Below are 18,960 nucleotides of genomic sequence, written 5' to 3' on the forward strand. Positions count from 1 at the left end.
CTCTCTCTCTCTCTCTCTCTCTCACACACACACACACACACACACACACACCCTTTACAACTTAACCCAGGAATGGAAATCCACCCGCAGGCCTGGGGGACTGAATGTGGCCCTCAGAGCTCTAACTGGCCCTCAAGACTCTCCCCCTCACCAATCCTTCTCCACACCATCCTTGAGTGCTGTTGCCTGGCTGGATAGTACAGTTTGATTGGGCCCCTTGCTTCCTGGACAGAGGACAGAGGGGGTGTGTGTGGAACTTTCTGACTTTCGCATGGCTGCATTGGTTGCTCCCCTTGGCCAACCCACTACAGTCGCACCTCGGAGGTTGAATGGAATCCATTCCAGAAGTCCGTTCGACTTCCAAAACGTTCGAAAAACCAAATCGCTGCTTCTGATTGGCCGCAGGAAGCTCCTGCAGCCAATCAGCAGCCGCGGAAGCCCCGTCCGATGTCTGGGTTCCAAAAGAACATTTGCAAACCAGAACAGTCACTTCTGGGGTTATGGCATTCATTGCTCCACCAGCCTTGTACTTTTAAAAAACTTAGCACACAATGGAAAGCCAAATGATGCTCAGTTGCATCATCCAACATTGTGGAATGGAATCCATGGATGTTCTACCCAGCTGACCCCTGGGATGGATGTCCAACCAGGCTTCTTGGGAAAATCCTGGTTGATTATTACCTAGTCATTAATCCGGTTCTTTCGTACTCAGAACAGGGGTGAAAATGGTTCCCCACCCCATGACTTAAACACACCTAATCTTTAATAGCTGCAGTGGCAGGAGCTAGCACAAGGACAGGGAAAGCATGCGGCCCTCCAGACCTCCCTGACTGGCCCTTGGGATTCTCCATAGGCCACACCCCTCCTTGAGTGTTTTTGCCTAGCCAGGATGTGCCCTTGAACTCTGCACATGCCTCTTGAGTGCCTGGATGGATAGACAGGGAAACTAGCCCGCTGTACAAAGGTAAGGCTTACAGTCATTCCTTCATCAACCCGGGTCCTTCCAAAGTGTTTGTCCCCCATGGAAAGTCAATTCATGTCCAGTTATTAGTGTTCCTTAGTTAATCATGCCCATTCATTTCAATAGGTCTACTCTGAGCAGGACTAGCATTGGATGCAACCCCAAACATGATTTCTTGGCACAATCCAGTTTATGTTTACCTAGTCATTACTCGAAATTTTCATGATTTTCCAATGTTGTCACTTCTTAGGAGAAGCAGGTCGGCATTTACCTAATCATTCACCTGAATTATTTCATAATCCTTTATTTATCTTTGAGTTTGGTGGCTATTTAAAGACATGGGAAATCTAAAATCCCCGAAATCATTATATTTTGCAGCACACTCAACCAATCATGTTTACTGATAAGTCACCCCCACAAATGTCAATAGGGCTTGCTCCTGAGTAAATGCACAGATAATTGCGGTCTCGGACCACTTCTGATGCACTTACTATATGCATAATCTTACTATTCTGCTTTTTACATTGCTTTTATAATACCTAGTGTATCATCTGAACAAACAATGTTTCTGGATTCCTCATTTCTTTGGGAAGATAAAATAAAAAGCCTCTACACACACATACACACCACCCAAATATCTAAAGTGGTACAGCCCTAGAAAAGCTTGGGCACATGATTTTCTTGACTATGAATGTTAGCACTAAAATTACAGGGGGCACAGAGGAACCCCACTCCCTAATTTTCTTTTTCTCTTTTTTTTTACACCAATCTTCTTAGCTATTGGTTTATTAGGCTACAGAATATGATATGGCTGAAAGCGGGAGATAAAACAACGGGTTGGACTCAGGCAGTGTTTTTTTCTGGGGGGACACAGGGGTACACATACCCCAAAACGTTTTGTGAATCTAAGTTTGGCCTCATCGAGGGGCAGTATTTCAATATGAGTAGGAAAATGATAGTACCCCTAAATATTTTTTTATTTTTTATTTTAGAAAAAAAGCACTGGACTTAGGATAGGGACCGCTTCTTTTCTACCCATAATTAGGGGTGGGCGAATATGTCGATTCTAATTTATTTCACAGTTTCTTATTTTTTTCCAGTCTTAAATTGGATTCTCCCATACTTCCACATCACTTTGCAATTTTTCCCCTAAAAAAAAAAAATCCTCATAAAAATTCATTAGCATTTCTGTCCAAATTTCTCCAATACTGTACACACATTCTTGAGCAGCCATTTCCCCCTAATATGTGGTCCTGTATGTTATTGCCAGTGATATATGCATTTATATGCACACTTTATCCTAGCATATGCATCGCTTGGCCTGATAACTGCTTTGCAAAATTCATGGAAGTGCAGATTTCGAAAGAGGGCTGTGTTTCGGTTCTCACATTAAGTAAGTTCACATCTAAGTACAGACTGTATAGAGTTTCTCCTCCATCAGTATCCATAATCCAAGTGTGAATCTGGTGATGGTGTCTCCTCATAAGAATCACCAATGGGCATGGTTTTCAGAGAAACCAAAGCTCTAAGATGCTTCTGACAACACAATTCAAACATCTTTTTTTTTTTCCTTTCCAAAATCTGGAAAGAAATATCATGCAGGAACAGAGAGGTGTGGCCCTTTCTTTACTCTCTAGTCCACTCCCTCCTGACAAGTGTCCTACTTCCTTCTGTTTGCACAGATGGAGGAAGAAAGAACTAGTCACTTTTCACTGATGAATGAGGTTCACAGGGATCAAGTCAGTAGCCACGCAAATTTGACGTTTTACATAATGTTCTCTCTGTGTGTGTTTTGCATTAGGAAGTCCCCTTTAAGATGCGCAACCCAATAGCATTCTAACGATAAGCCACTGAGTTCGTTTGGACTACATCTTTAGTAGGGATAGGGGAGATTCAGTTCAAACTAACATTTTCCGAAACGATACACAAAATGAAACACAGCCCCTCTTTTGAAATCCACACTGAATTTTGCAGTGCAGTTCTCCAGCCACATGTGTGTCCAAAAATGCATGTACAATATGGTACAGTATGCGTATAAATGCATACACTGGTGAAACGAACATACAAAAATGCATTGTGTTAAGGGGAAATGGGTTTGCCAAAATGCGTACATACATCAATCAGGCAAAATTGCAGATAAGAATTGCGTACGAGAAATTCAAACCCAAAAGTGCTGATGAATTTTTGTGAGGACGTTGCGGGGGTGGGGGAGGGATTGCAAACTGATGTAGAAATGTGGAGAACTGGTTGGACAAATGAGAAACTGAGACCAGGTTGACATATTAGCTTATAAAAGGTAAAGGGACCCCTGACCGTTAGGTCCAGTCGTGTCCGACTCTGGGGTTGCGGCGCTCATCTCGCATTACTGGCCGAGGGAGCCAGCGTACAGCTTCCGGGTCATGTGGCCAGCATGACTAAGCCGCTTCTGGTGAACCAGAGCAGTGCATGGAAACGCTGTTTACCTTCCTGCCAGAGCGGTACCTGTTTATCTACTTGCACTTTGACATGCTTTCAAACTGCTAGGTGGGCAGGAGCTGTGACCGGGCAACGGGAGCTCACCTCATCACAGGGATTCGAACCGCCGACCTTCTGATCAGCAAGCCCTAGGCTCTGTGGTTTAATCCACAGTGCCACCTGGGTCCCTATATTAGCTTATACCTTCTCTCAATTAAGTGTCACTAGAATTCAGCTTTCCCACACTTTCTGCCCTGACCATACATCAGTTTGACAAGGGAGCACATGGTATTAGGAACCATGTGTGGCTGGGCCTGCAGAGTTCTATATCATGGCTGAAACCGTATGACACCGAAAATACCAGTTGCCAGGGAGTAAGGGGAGAGCGTCATATCTTTTATATGCCTGTTGTCTTTGTCCATGGAGTTTTCTTGGCAGGGATACTGGAGTGGGTTGCCAGTTACTCCTCCAGGTGGATCACGTTTGGTCCAAACTCTCCACTATGACTTGTCCATCTTGACCTGTCTATAGCTTCCCTGAGTAATTCAAGCCCCCTCGCCACGACAAGGCAGTTTTCGAAGCTACTAGCATGAGTTTGGCCAAACTGTGAGAGGCAGTGGAGGATAGGCGTGCCTGGCGTGCTCTGGTCCATGGGGTCATGAAGAGTAGGACATGACTGAACGACTGAACAACAACAACAACAACAACAAGGGGAGAGCTGTTGCCTTCATGCTCTGCTTGTGAGCTTCCCAAAGGAATCTGGTTGGCCATAGCAGGGGGGAAGATGGTTACCCTCTGCTCCGATCCACCAGAGGCCTTTTCATGATTGTCCTCCTTGAATTTGCCCAAACACTATCAGCAGGCACTGGTCATTGCAATTAAACCGAGTCTCCGTGCTTAGGGAATAGGACGTTGCATTAGCATGGTCCTTTGGCCGGATCCAGCCAGGTTTTTCTTATGTTTTCTTGGCATGATGATAGCTAGGCCAATAGTGAGCCAAATACCAGAGCTGTGCCTTTGAAATCTGGCCAGTAGATTATTCTTTTCAGATTTCACAATGGTTCAGTCTTTAGGAAGACACAAAATCTGCCTTTAATTGTCATGCCCTACAACTAGAAATTGCAATTTTTGCAGGGGGGCTGGGGGGAGATAACCAGGTTTCCCAACTACATAAATTCCCCATCCGGCAACTTACAAAAAGCCAAATGAATAGGAAGTGTGTTTTGCTCCTTGATAAATATCTGGGTCATATTTACATCGTACATTTAAAGGGCTGTGATACCCCTTTAAGTAGTCATGGTTTTCCCCAAAGAATTCTGGGAGCTGTAGTTTGTTAAGGGTGCTGGGCATTGTTAGGAAGAGACCGCTTTTCCGCTCAGCATCCTTAACAAACTACAGCACCCTGAATTCTTCAGAAATGAAACAGGGACCCTCTGATCTGAATCTCACTTCAGCCAGGAACTCACTAGATAGGCAAGCTGGTTTCTCTCAGCCTCACTCTTCCCCCGCCAAATCTGCAAAATGGGAATAATGATACCATCATAGGTTGAAGAGTGTTTGTTAAATGCTTTGAACACCTGAAAACACCATATAATACTAAGTATTATTGGAACCTTCAAGCCCAGATCCAAAGGTTGGAACTTGGACCAATGTTTTTGCCAAGAAATAAAAGCTAAGTGTCCTGTTAAGGGGAGTGGGGGAAAACAGAAAGAGAGAGGAGAATAATCAGAGAAAGGAGGAATCAGATTTAACACATTCAAAGAAAAAGAAAAGAAACACGGGACCCTATTTTGCAGGTAAGAATTAAAGAGAGGTCCCCTTCCACAAAGCGATCCTCTCTAAGAAAAGACTTAAGATAGACAGATTTGTGCAAATATTTAAGTGCTGCAATCTCACTTTAACCAACAGAGGCCGCCTTTACACACCAATCACCTCCCTAATGCCTTTCCAATTGATCTTATCATGGAAACGTTTTTGCACCGGGGATCATCAATACGCCCTGTGTGTGTTCCACTTAAATCAAATTCATAAAATGGCAATTTTAGATGTAAATGCCATTTTAGATGCAAGCGCTTTGCAGGGGGAAACAGGTTAATGAATGACAACAATACAGTAAACCTGTGACCTACACACATTTAACTTGTGCACATTCAGCCTTGCCCGCTTAGCAAAATACCGTATTTTTCCATGTATAAGTAAGTTTCCCCCCCCTTTAAAATGTCAAAAATTTGGGGGCGTCTTATACATGGATAGCCATATCTCTTCCCCATTTTCTTAAATCGGAGTCCCCAAAAATAGGGGGTGTCTTATACGTGGGGCGTCTTATAGACAAAAAATGCGGTAATTTTTAAAAAATTAAAAAGGGGGTGGAAAGCAAGCAGACATCCATAATAGAAGACTCTGGCAATCTCACCCACCATTGCACCCAATGTGTTTTTACTATACGTGATTTTGGCTTTAGGTGCGATCTCCAGAACGTAACCCCCATGCAATATTTCTGTTGGGGAACTGTCCCCGGCGCAGCGCAAGGTGGTGGAAGGGCTCTCGGGATGCTACAGAGAGCCCCGGTCCCACCTGACCAGCAGCACCTCCTCTGGCAGCAGAGGAAGCAGCGAGGCTTCCACCGGGGAGGGGCTGGTTTTTCGGGGTATGGAGGGAGAAAGCTCTGAGGATGCTGTAGAGACCCTGCACTCCCCTAGTTCAAGGGGCGATGAGGGAGACAGGCAGCTTCCGGCGCCCCAAAGGCGTCGAGGGGTGAAACGAAAGGATGGGAGGCAGGGTTTTCCGTATACCGAAGCTCTTTTGTTGGGGTCAGAACCGGAAGGGGCCATTCCTGGATTCTGACGATGCTTGATACAGACATGAACTTATTAGCTCTGCTCTGTACATAGTATGCACAATAAAACTCTTAAAGGAAACTTGGAGTTTTGCCTGCTTACTCATGAGCAACCTACAGAGGACTTTACAATTTCCCTCTATTTATAATGTCCAGGCATGGAGTGCCCTTGCAAAAAGCAAAAAAGGCACACTATCCACATAGAACAGGGAGGTATCAGCAGGCTTAGGGGAGGGGGAACTCAAGTTTTGCGGGGGGGGGGAACCTTTTAGAAAGTGGTTTAATAATCAATGCCTCTTCCTAAAGAACTCTGGGAATTGTAGCTCTTTGAGGGGAGGAGGTGTCTCATAACAACACTCAGCGTCCATAACAAACTACAGTTCCCAAGATTTTTGGGAGGAAGCCATGGCTGTTGAAAATGGCATGATACTGCTTTAAATGTGTCAGTTTGCATTTCTTAGTACAGAAAGTATTGATCTGATGTGTAGAGATCTGCCTTATTCTAATTAATTCAAGAGGGTTCTGGAAGCTTCTCTATGTGAAAGAAAGAAGCATAAGGTTCCTGGTGTTTGGGTTATTCCTTCAGAGAAGCTGAGTACAGCTGGCTTAAACTGGTTCTGTTATCTCTTTCAGTCAAGGCAGGGGTCAGCAAGCTTTTTCAGCAGGGGGCCGGACTATATTTTGAAGGGGGGGGGGATGAACGAATTCCTATGCCCCACAAATAACCCGAGATGCATTTAAATAAAAGAACGCATTCTACTCATGTAAAAACACGCTGATTCCCAGACCGTCTGCAGGCTGGATTTAGAAGGCAATTGGGCCATATCTGGCCCCCAGGCCTTAGTTTGCCTACCCATGAGTCAAGGTCATGCTGACTATAAAAGTAGGACCAGAAGGAGCCTATCTCTATCTCTGTTCCTTCTGGTGTGGTGTTCTGTACATAGTATGCTTAGTATTAAGGTTAGACTTATTATAAGTTATTGTAAGTTTAAGTTAAGTCTGCTGCAACTGGATTTCTTATGGACAGTGCCAATCCTGAATCTATTGGATTTGTGACCATTGTGCTCATTTGCCTTCAGTAGCAGTAAAGCTCTGCTGGATGAAATACAATTGCCTCTGGTCTATATTTGGGGATCCTGCAACGTGTAAATTGTTGCTCTGCTAATTATACATTGGAATCTACTCTGGATCAAACTGAGTAGAATTCAATGACAAAAAATGTATGGTGCAGATGGGGACTTCATGTGGCTCTCAGAATGGCTGGAAAGGTTCACACAAAGATGCTACAAAATCCGCCCATTTTGGTTCTGGTCCCACCCACCACCAGCTGTGGCTCCACCCACCATCCAAGATGGCCTCTGTGTGGTTTTCCCACGAGTCAATGGCCCTTCACAAAGTAGCGTTCCCCCGCCTTTGCCGCAGAGGAACATGCATAATCTCTTTGCACACCTACCATTTTGTTTCGCTTCAGACTTAGCCAGATGTTTCTTTGTTTCAAGCAACCGGTTCCTTGAGGACATCTTGGAGGGATTCATTTCGACCGCCACTCCCACATTTCTCAGCAGCCGATGGACCCAGTGCAAGAACGAAGGCTTTACTTTGGAATGCAAGAGTTTGTGAGGATTCAGCTGGATTTGGGGTGGGTCGTCTGGATGGGCACAGCTTTGGCGCTGAACAAGAGCAGCAGCTAAGCTCGGCCCGAAAGCTTTCACAAAGACATATCGGGAAAACTTCAGGAGCAGATCACACGTTCCACGCTCAACCTCCAGCTTCGCCGTCAAGTTCTGACTTGTTAACAACTGCATTTGCTCCTCGCGACTTAGCGGGCTGTTACTTCTGAGCGGGTCCATGAATTGATAAGATTCAGGGGCCTCTGGGAGAATCCTCTGAAACAGCTCCTTATAATCTGTATCCCATAAAGAACTGTTTGGATTCAGGCTATTTTCTGAAACAATAAATAAATATAGTAAGAACTCGGTTTGTGGCACTTCATTGCCTCTAAAATATTTATTTCTCCGATAGGTTATCACAAGATTCATTTGACCACATGCAGCTGTTTTTAAAATGCATCCCGTTGACATACTCTCTCTCTATCTTTTCTTGTAACCAAACAATCAGGAGCCAGAATAACTTTTAGGTGTGTTTTCTGCCATTACATAAATATAATCAATGAATAAGCACCTCCTTGTTCTGTAAGAGCAGCTCAGGAAGGTTCACTACGGTCCAGTTCTGAGGGCCTTCTGCCTGGTTCCCTGCAACCTCACTTCTTGCAGGGAGGGCCTACTCGGTAGTGGCACCTGCTCTGTGGAAAGCCTTCCCATCAGATGTAAAGGAAATAAACAACTATCTGACTTTTAGAAGACATCTGAAGGCAGCCCTCTAGGGAAGTTTTTAATGTTTGATGTTTTACCGTGTTTTTTTTAAATATTCTGTTGGGAACCACCCTGAGTGGCTGGGGAAATGCTCGTGAATAAGGCACCAAAGAGATCCCTGATGGATCAGGTCAAAGGCCCATCTGGTCAGACATTCTGTTCTCACAGCGGCCAGGAAACAGACGTAGAATCTCAAGCTCAGGTGTGGGCTTCTGGATCTCTCTATCTGGCCCAGCCCACACCCTCTATCGTCAGGCTACACCCCTTAATGGCCCATTGTGTACCCTCCTCAAGTGTTTTTGCCTGGCTGGACTGTGTCCTTGCAGTGCGGAAATACCTCATGCTTGCCTGGGTGGAAGGCAAAGTGATTGGGGTGGTTGTATGTGGAAACCTCTGACTTTTTCTGTACAAACTCAAGGTTCACTCCTGTTGCTCACTTCAGCCTCTGGTTCCTCCCAGCACTGGCATGCGGCCCCCAGGAGGTTGCCCAGGATGTAAAGTGGCCCTCGAGCTGAGTTAGATTCCCTGCCCCTGAATCATAGGAGCCAACTCCTAGGGGCCAAGGTCCCTTTGGCCTGCCAATAAAAAAATTGAGGAGGCCACCCTCCAACCCAAATTTGATGGGCACCACCATTCAAATAGTGTGCGTGTGAGATCAATTATGTGGGGTGGGGCTTATCTGCCCCCCCCAAAATATTTTATTAAAGTTTGCAGCCCTTCCCTGAATGAAGGGAAGTATAGTTGTACCTTGGTTGGTGAACGCCTTGCGAATTGAACATTTTGGCTCCCGAAGTGAGTGTTCTAGTTTGCGAATGTTCTTTGGAACCCAAACATGTGATGCAGCTTCTGATGCAGGAGCTTCCTGCAGCCAATCGGAAGCCACGCCTTGGTTCCAGAACATTTTGGAAGTCGAGAACGGAATGGATTCTGTTCAACTTCCAAGGTACCACTGTATAAAAACCTAAGAAGAGCCTGTTGGATCAGGCCAATGGCCCATCCTCACAGCGGCCAACCAGATGCCTGTGGGAAACCCGCAAGCAGGATCCGAGCACGAGAGCGCTCTTTCATCATGGGTGCTTTAGCTGAGGTTCCTGCATTGCAGGGGGTTGGACTAGATGACTCTTGGGGTGCCCTCCAACTCTACAATTCTATGCTCTGTCCTGAATCTTGAAACATCCAGCTCCCTTGCGCAAACAGCCCCATCCGCAAAACTGGGGATTCACTTGGATTCCATTGGCCATGTAGGGGTAAAGCAGATTTATTTCACCAGGGAAATGGATTTAAATGGTTGTTTAAATGTCTTACGTAAGCACCTGGCCGGCACGCAGGCAGACAGGAGGAGGAGACAGCCGGCTAATGCCAGGACACTGGACCCAGGCACAGGGTGGTGAGTTTCGTCCCTCCAATGGTGCCGCCATTTCTCAGATCCTCTTCCTGGTCGGAGGGAGGGTGACTTTGGAAGTTCCAAAAGGAACAAATTGGTCAGTCTGGTCCCACGAGGGGCTACTCCTGCTGGCAGCAGATTCTTAGAAGGAGGAAGCAGGAGAGAAGCAGCCCAGGGCCAGGGAAACCCTGCAAGAAACATAGAACACAAATTTCCTCTCCAGAATCTGTACACTTTCTTCCTCAATGGGAGAGGATTTGCTTTGTAGGCAGACGGTCCCGGTTTCAACCCCTGGTCTCTCTAGGTCAGGGGTCAGCAAACTTTTTCAACAGGGGGCCGGTCCACTGTCCTCAGACCTTGTGGGGGACCCGACTATATTTTGGAAAAAAATAATGAACAAATTCCTATACCCCACAAATAACCCAGAGATGCATTTTAAATAAAAGGACACATTCTACTCATGTAAAAACACACTGATTCCCAGACCGTCCGCGGGCCGGATTTAGAAGGCATTTGGGCTGCATCCGGCCCCCGGGCCTTAGTTTGCCTACCCATGCTCTGGATAGATCAAGGAGGGACAGGCGAGAAGAGGAACAGCAATCCCAGCAACTGCTGGAACTCTACCTTGCAAGCGTTGAAAAATGAGGACCACATTGTACCCAAAGCAGAAGGTAATAAAGAAGAAGAAGAAGAAGAGGAGGAGGAGGAGGAGGAGTTTGGATTTGATATCCCGCTTTTCACTACCTGAAGGAGTCTCAAAGCAGCTAACATTCTCCTTTCCCTTCCTCCCCCACAACAAACACTCTGTGAGGTGAGTGGGGCTGAGAGACTTCAAAGAAGTGTGACTAGCCCAAGGTCACCCAGCAGCTGCATGTGGAGGAGCGGAGACGCGAACCCGGTTCCCCAGATTACGAGTCTACTGCTCTTAACCACTACGCCACACTGGCTCTTGGCTGTTGGCTGAGGCTCGTTTCTCAACAAACCATGCCGGAGTGAAGAAAGAAGGACAATATGATGGCATTGTACACCTTGTATACGTACCGCAACCATGTACCATTTTCTTTTTATTTTGAACAGTGGTCACAAACTGTTATTTTCCACCACTTATTTAGCATAAGCAAACACATATTACACCAATATGTAATAGTTTTGTGCAAACGAACTAGACTCCAAGGCTGGCCCTATCATTAGACGGCTGATTTGGGTGTCATGAATGGTCATCAAACTGTTGTTTAATTAATTATTATTGTACTTTTGCAGGGAGAGAGAAACCATAGGGCTTTCTTTCTTAGGTGTCCAAGTAACTTGGCTGGCCATGGGCACTCTAAACCTTGTTTAATGCTGATATTAGATTCAGAAAGATAAACAAATGGAACCAGGTTAGCTTTACCATGGTTTAATGTATTTTTAATCTCTGTATTAAATGTATTTTAATGTATTTTTAATCTTTTGGAAGCTGCCCAGAGTGGCTGGGGAAGCCCAGGCAGATGGACAGGGTACAAATAAATTATTATTATTATTATTATTATTATTATTATTATTATTATTATTATTATCCTGTCTGAAATCCTTGGCAGCTGCTGCCACAGGGTAGACAAACTTAGCTACTGGGTCCAATTATAGCACATTGTATTGCTGACTCCTATGTTCGACCTTTTAGGGAAGGACCACAGCTCAGAAGCAGAGCTCCTGCCAGTGGCAGACCTATGTTTATGGGTACCCCTTTCCAACCAGCAATGAGGTCTGGGTAACCAGTGTTAGCTTCTTCAATTGGGTTGCTCCATGACAGATCACTGCATTAAATTAAAAATACTACATCTTCAGATTTTGATTAAAATGGCTGTCCAGGATTATCTCAATTGTCAAAATCACTGGGGTGAATAAAAATGCCCTATGTCTTATAGCTTTCAAGCCCCACATTGGGCAAAAGATTCCTGCCTCACAGGAGGTTGGACTAAATGACCCTCATGGTCCCTCCGAACTCTACCATTCTATGGTTATTATTTTTATTTTTATTATGGGGAGATGAAAATGAGGGAAATGTTTTGTACATCCACGGTGCATCACCAAACGATGAACTGAAACCTAGAAAAGACTTTAGTCAATATAATACTTCATCTTAGACACCTGTGAGAATGCATACTACACAAAGCACAAAATACAATTCATTCAGGCACTGCAAGTGGTTGGGCTAAGTGAACCTCAAGGTCCTTTCCAACACTGTTGTTGTTGTTGTTCAGTCGTTCAGTCGTGTCTGACTCTTTGTGACCCCATGGACCAGAGCACGCCAGGCACGCCTATCTTTCACTGCCTCCCGCAGTTTGGCCAAACTCATGCCAGTCGCTTCGAGAACACTGTCCAACGATCTCATCCTCTGTCGTCCCCTTCTCCTTGTGCCCTCCATCTTTCCCAAAATCAGGGTCTTTTCTAGGGAATCTTCTCTTCTCATGAGGTGACCAAAGTACTGGAACCTCAACTTCAGGATCTGTCCTTCCAGTGAGCACTCAGGGCTGATTTCTTTAAGGATGGGTAAGTTTTCCAACTCTACAATACTTTTATTCTTTGTTTTCTGGTTTTTCGAGCAACGTACAGTGGTACCTCGAGTTAATAACTTAATTCATTCCGGAGGTCCGTTCTTAACCTGAAACTGTTCTTAACCCGAAGCACCACTTTAGCTAATGGGACCTCCCGCTGCTGCTGCGCCGCCAGAGCACGATTTCTGTTCTTATCCTGAAGCAAAGTTCTTAACCTGAAGCGTTATTTCTGGGTTAGCGGAGTATGTAACCTGAGGTACCACTGTATTCATGTTCAGTTTTGTCATCGGAGAGCATAGCAGATCCACTCCTTACCACCAATTGATAGTGCGGTGGACTCACCCCGCTAAGTGCCCCCCCCATTATATAGAGCACACACAATTCAACGTATGCCAATTACACCGAGTTTGACGATTTACCACAAGCTATTGCATGGGGGAGAGCAGAGACATCACCTTGCTGACAAAGCTCCGTATAGTTAAAGCTATGGTTTTCCCAGTAGTAATGTATAGAAGTGAGAGCTGGACCATAAAGAAGGCTGATCGCCGAAGAATTGGTGCTTTTGAATTATGGTGCTGGAGGAGACTCTTGAGAGTCCCATGGACTGCAAAAATATCAAATTTATCCATCCTTAAAGAAATCAGCCCTGAGTGCTCCCTGGAAGGACAGATCCTGAAGTTGAGGCTCCAGTATTTCGGCCACCTCATGAAAAGAGAAGACTCCCTAGAAAAGACCCTGATGTTGGGAAAGATGGAGGGCACAAGGAGAAGGGGACGACAGAGGATGAGATCGTTGGACAGTGTTCTCGAAGCGACTGGCATGAGTTTGGCCAAACTGCGGGAGGCAGTGGAGGAAAGGGGTGCCTGGTGTGCTCTGGTCCATAGGGTCATGAAGAGTCAGACAAGACTGAACGACTGAACAACAACATTGTATGGGGGACTTGTGTAAGGTTTGCTGGGCTGCAATCATGCAGTTTGGGAATCTGCAGTTTTAGACTTCGGACTTAATTGTCTTGCAAGAAGCTTCTCCCCTAGAAATGCTTTTAGTGAACGGCCTTTAAAATTGTAATGTCAACCTGCTTCCTGCTGCCTTGGGGGCCTCCCCTGCTCATTCTGCTGGACTTCTGCCCCCAGAGTCCTGCCCTGTGGGGAGAACCGCAGGAGAGAAGTAAAATGACTCCAGAATACATTTTAGAGTCATCCCTGCAGACGGGGAAGCTAATGCAGAGTTTTCCCTAGACAGGAAGAGCAGCTGCTAAAACCTCCTTGGGGGTTGGGATGCCCGGATCACGGTCTCTCTGTCTCGCCAACTCCACAGATCCAGGGAATGAGCTTCATTCATTCTCACCGCCTAGGAAGGCGAGGTATGTTTGCAATGCTCAGGAAGAGCGGGGCGCGGGAAGGACCGTCTAAGGACAAGCGAGCCGCTTCTCCCCGGCAACCGGCTGAGCCTCCCTTGCAACAGCTTCAGCCGCTCCGATTCTTTTTTATAGACCTGAGCAGGCGGCGAATATGAGCTGGGCGCACATGGAGATGAAGCGCATTCGGTACGCACCCACCCCCTTGGAAGAATTCTGGGCACTGTAGTTTCTTAAGAATTGGTGGGCATTGTAGCACTTTGAAGGATAAACTACATGGCCCAGATGTCTTTGGGGTAAGGTGGAAAAAAACGCGCTTTAAAGGATTAGTGTTCCAAAACGCGGGCACGTGCCTTGGAAGATTCCTTGGCGCATCTTGGACTCCTATCCTGGATCACTCCTTAACAAACTGCAAAGCGATCCTCCCCGAATTGGAAGGACCCAGCGAGGTGAATGTGGCTTCGTGCACTCCCGATCCCATGCATGGTTACTCGGGAGCAAGCTCCTTTGAGGTTTGCTCCCCAGCAAAGTGTGTGCCGAGGATTGCAGCCTTGTTTACCCGGCTAGCTCAAATGAAGCTTACTCCCAAGGAAGCGTCCTTGGGATCGCAGCCGAGCTAGCCCATCCCAGTTTAGGCGCAGTTCGGCTGAAGTCCCACCGAAGCCTTCCTTCCCCCTAAGCGTGCCTAGAAATCTAGCCGGATAGGCCCCAATCCACTTGCTCTCGTTACTCGGGCGTCAGCCGCAAGAAGAGACACAAGAGGTACTCTTCCTGCCCCGCCCCCCAAGGATGTTCCCATAGGATTCCCGCCGCCCGGCCCGATCCGCGTGCACATTTTGCTCGGGAGCTTGAGTAGCGTGAGTGGACATTTCTACCAAAAGAGAACGCAGCGGGCTGGACAGTCTTGGTCTGATCCTAGGCAAAGAGAGGCACCTTTGCAATGCTCTTATCCAGCTTTTTGCGCCCTGATGAGGGAGTCTCCGGGAGGAGCTAAAGAACCAGGCAGGAGGAGCTTGGGCTGCCATGCTTTTCTATTCACTCCCCCACCCCCTACGTGGAACTAGGCTGCGGGTTCGAGTCCTACCCTCTCGCTCCTCACCTGGACGATCGGGTCGTCTGTGCAACATCTTGCAATGGACGTTGGCGGCTGATCCTTCCTGCACGGCCTCTCTCTCTGTGTCACTCTTCCTCCTCAGCAGAGACGCCTCCGCCGCCTTCACTGCCTGCAGCCAACTTGGAAGAACTTGGAAGAACTAGCTGCTAGGCTTGCGGCCCTTCAGTCTCTTTGCATTTTAAGTGCCAAAACTTAGGCTTTCCCCAAGGCGAGAGGATGCGAGGCCACCTCCCTCCCGCGTAGTTGCTTAGCAAACAGCGATCTTCAGCTTGCAATCAATTTTGCCCCAGGCACCCCGTTTCTATCCTTGCTTTTAGCTTCACCGTGTCTCCAAGGCACCCAAAACCATTAAAAAAATAAAATAAAAATAAGGATTACTCATCGTAATAAACACACACCGGACGTGCACCTCGCGTCTGCTTTCCAAATTTACCCGGCGGCTGTACTCTGAATAACCTGGTTTGCGTTATTTATTTTCTCTCCTTCGCTGAGGTTTCAAGAGTTGCCGTCGATGCAAAATTCCAAGCCTGCATGCCCTTCTTTCACACTTCCTCCAAAACTAAACTAACCCTTTAGCCAAAGAAAAACACAAAAACTAGGGCTGCTGCAGTTCTGTTCCAACTCACCTGGGACTGAGCCCCATTTAATTCGACGGGATCGGCGTTGCAGGTGTTGAATAGCGCTCTCTGCAGGGCTGTCAAGCAGTGATGCTGACACCAAGATCACCTGTGCCTTGACCAATCAATTCAGGTTAGAGAAAGGTCCAGACTGCTTCCGTAGACTTGGAAGTTGTATTGCATCTCTCCAACAGCAAGATGTCCCTGCTGGCAACTTACTTCTTTTTGTGAATGACTATCAATTACATAATACTGGGGGTCCTGCCCCAGTGGTGGTGGGGAGATTGGGACAGGTGACATGAGAGGGGGCAGTCGGACTGGCCGGGAAGTACAGCCAGGCCCCTATTTCAGGGTGGGGGTGAGGGGGGGGGTTGCCTTCAGTGGGGGAAGGGGGTTGAGTTTGGAAGTATTTTCAGGGTGGGAAGAGGTTAATGATGGAGGCATGTTGTTATTGTTTTATATTATGTATTTTGCTTTTCTGTTGTGATTTTATGTTATGAACCGCCTTGAGACCTGCAGGTATAGGGAGGTATACAAATTGTAATTATCATTATCATCATCATCATCATCCCATCTGAAATTTGCATTGCATTTCCTTCTAACCTCTCTTTTTTGCCACATATAACACACTCATAATGCACATTCAGGAGGATTTTTTAAACATCCCTGTTTGCCCAGGCATTTGATGGCCGAAAAATACTGTTCCTGGCAACCTTGAAAATAGCTTATGAGGGCATGTGAGGTTTTCAAAATGCTTTTAGATATCCTTCATGTTTATATGTGTTCTAACTAGGCTTTATTTATTCATCGCTGTTTGCTGCCCTGGACTCTGTTGGGTGAGGTAGAAATGTAAATAATAAAATGATGGAGTGGACCCACGAAAGCTTATGCCATACATTAGTTTGTCCTTAAGGTGCTACATGTCTCTCTGAAGCTCCTGTGATGATGCAAGTATTTATGACATCTTAACTCACTCGTTTAATATCATGCACCCCAAACCAGCAAAATGTTGAAAGCTATATAAATATCATTTTTTGTGAAAAGGGATAGAAGTCTTTTGTAGGCAATCTTTTAAAGGTATTTACTGTGGCTGTAGAAAGAGGGAATGGAATTCAAGTTCAGAGGATGAAAATTTACAGAGAAAGCGTTGGGTTTGTTTTTGTTTTTTTGCCAATTCCTCCCCACCAGATACAAATTCAGCAAGGAAAACCCCAGCCTGCTGCAGTATAACACCTCCATAGATTTTTGCTATAAGAAATCTCACTGCAGTGGACTGAAAAAGACCAAGGATTGTGATTATCCCATAAGGCCAAGTTAAGACAAATAAGTTATTCAGCATTTGAGCAGAATAGGTAGGTAGTACTATAGCAGTGACGGTAAACACATAGTGTGCTCACAAGTTGCTCATGAATAAGAGTTAATGTGCGCAAAAAGGAACTGCAGGTATCCACTTATTAAAGATGCTACTGTGGTTGGCCAAAAAAGGGTTGTTTTTAAAGAGTTTGAGACTTTTCTTCTGTTCTTTTCTCTCATTTGAAACAGCGAACATGTAATCTACTTACAGTACAAGAAAATGCATTACAGAATGTTCTCGAGTGAGGAACCTTAGCCAAGGGGAGCTGCATCCATAGAGGCCGTCCTATTATTTAAAATGGACTCACCAGACCCTTCTCCTCTGGATTTCTCCGAGCGCTGAGCTGGGGCAAGTGGTTATTAGGGAGAGGATTTTTCCAGCACTTTGTGTCCTGGCTTTGGAATGCTTTTCTGGCACCAGACAAACCCTTAATATTTATTTTACTTGGAATTTTTATTTTTTGTCTTTTATAGGCTTGTATTAGTCATTTTATTTCCAGTTAGCCATGCAAATACAACTAAGTTTTGTGGCACCTTAAAGAGTAACAGATTTATTAAAGGAAAAGCTTCCATAGTGGTGCAGCAAGAAAACTGCTAGCACATTCACAAAGCTAAGCAGGGTCTGGTATGGTTTCAAACTGGATAGGGAACAGCATGTGGATATTCCTGGGGTTGGGCTAGATGACCCTTGGGGTCCCTTCCAGTTTTATGACTACACAAGAGCTTAAGCCATAAGAAGTTTGGTTCATCTTTTTAAGGGGCCACAAGACTTCGGTTATTTTATGGTGTTAATAATTTGAAGAGTGGAGTACAAATAAAATAAAATAAAATAAAATAAAATAAAAATAGCTGGATATAAGTTTAGAGCTAGGCTGGCTATTTCAGAGATTGACTTGCTCCCTAGATGCTGTGGATTAACAGGAAGATGTTTTCTTCTCGTGTGTTCCGGGTACTGAAAGGAAGCTCCACTCTCATGTTAATTACTCTGCCCCTGCGGTTTCATGAAATCAAATCCGTACACACTTGCAGTACTGACATGAGTTAATTGCATTCCTGTCAAAGCAAGGCCACGACGGCCAAACTGAAACACAAGTACCAAGCTGTGATTTCCAATGAGTGAATAGTTCCCTCTGAGCTGATCAAGTGTCACTCATAAGCAGTTGCATTACACAAGTCAAAAGGAAGGCTTCCGTTTTAGTGTAATGTTCTGTAATGGGTCACATTCCTTAACATGAGGATGGTGTATCATAAATAGCCCTTCAGGGTAGATTAGGCCAACAGCAGCCTGCATCCTGTGTCCCAAGGAATGGTGGGGCTCAATCGGCAAGGAAGTTCATAACAGCAGGCTAAGGATCTATGAAAGACAGCTTGCAAGCCCACTGCTGATCTCCTACAGCAATTGTGGAAGTAAGTGCCACTGCCCCTAAAACATGCAGCAGACTGCAATGTGCTGGAAAGGGCCAATCTGTTCTGGTGATGTGGAAGGGGTCCATGAAGGCAAAAAGTCTGAATGCCCCTGGACTGGGATAGAATGCCTGCCTAGTTCAACGTTGAAGATGAAGATGCCTTAGGCTGAGTGACATCACCATGCCCTCCAACATTTCTCCAATGAAAATAGGTGTCCTATTCTATAGTGGTAGTAATAATAACAACAACAATAATTTTATTATTTATACCCCGCCTAGCTGACATTAAAAAACTTCCCTAAACAGGGCTGCCTTCAAGGTTGTATAGTTATCTCCTTGGCTCCCTTCCCAAAATTCCTCTCATGAAAATAGGGATGCCCATGGAAAAACGGGACATTCTGGGACGACTTCTGTAAATCTGGAACTGTCCCTAGAAAATAAGGGACACTGGGAGGGCCTGCATCACTGGCCCATCATTTTAGGCCAGAATAGCCTATCGGTAGCAGGGAAAAAGCCAGAGATGGTTTTCAACATGAAAAGCATGCAGGCTACTGGTGGCTAACGGAGAGTCA

This window comes from Lacerta agilis, chromosome 13 (assembly GCF_009819535.1).
Source record: "Lacerta agilis isolate rLacAgi1 chromosome 13, rLacAgi1.pri, whole genome shotgun sequence".
Lineage (NCBI taxonomy): Eukaryota > Metazoa > Chordata > Lepidosauria > Squamata > Lacertidae > Lacerta > Lacerta agilis.